Here is a 943-nt window from a genome sequence, read left to right on the forward strand (position 1 = left end):
CTGCTGAACGAAGTCACTTGCAGTGATTTGTCCTAACACATAAAAATCAAATTCCAGAGTACAAATGGAAAAGACACAGAGGGTACAGTCCTGGAGCCTAAACTCCCCTGCGTATTTGGTGAAGAGGAGACCTCTTTTAGGTTTTACGTTTTGTAAATTTATTTCCTAAATTCAAGGAATTCCACAGAGCGTGGGCTCCTGCAGGATGGAGATTTGAAGGGTTCAGGTTTATGAGGCAAGGGACAGCTGGGAAGGGCTGATCCTGAACTCAGTAGAGCTGGTGAAATGCTCATGTTGACTCCACAAATTTGAATTCAGACGGTAAGTGATGTGAAACGAGCATAGGAGTCGGGGATTGGGCTGAGGGGGGCTGTTGGCAGTTGCCTCCGGTTTCATTGAGAGCACCGTGCTTGTTTAGCGAGCCAGGGATATCTGCTGTCTGCAAGGCAATGACTCCCGGTTCCCGCTGAGCTGCCAAAGCTGCAGGAGCCAGGACTGGCCGTCTTCCAGAGGCGAGCTACCAGTGCTCCCCGTGATGCGGCAGCCTCCCGTGCCGAGGTTGGCAGTCTCTCTCCGACTGCTGCGTGCAGCTCTAGAAAACCTTCCAAAGAAGAAAATATTTAAAAAAGAAACAATGCTTCATGTTAGTAACGAGAACAGGTGTTGACCTCAGGTGCCACGTCTGCTTCAGGTATCCTGGATGCTCTCCAGTGCCTTATGCAAAAGCAGTGCAGGCGCGTTTATACTAAATGCACCTAGCTTCCCTCTACCTCTTTTTTTAACCCAGATGAAGGGAAGCCTCTTTCCTTTCTCTTTCCAAAAAAAACCTATCCCAGGCATCGCGTCACAGCATGTGATACCGCGTAAAGGTTGTGCGCGCTCCCCATGTTGTTGGTCTGCTTGAAATGTCACCGAGTGATGATGGAGGAACCAGGAGTCCCGA

This window comes from Pygoscelis adeliae, unplaced genomic scaffold, assembly GCF_000699105.1.
Source record: "Pygoscelis adeliae isolate BGI_AS28 unplaced genomic scaffold, ASM69910v1 Scaffold113, whole genome shotgun sequence".
Classification (NCBI taxonomy): Eukaryota; Metazoa; Chordata; class Aves; order Sphenisciformes; family Spheniscidae; genus Pygoscelis; species Pygoscelis adeliae.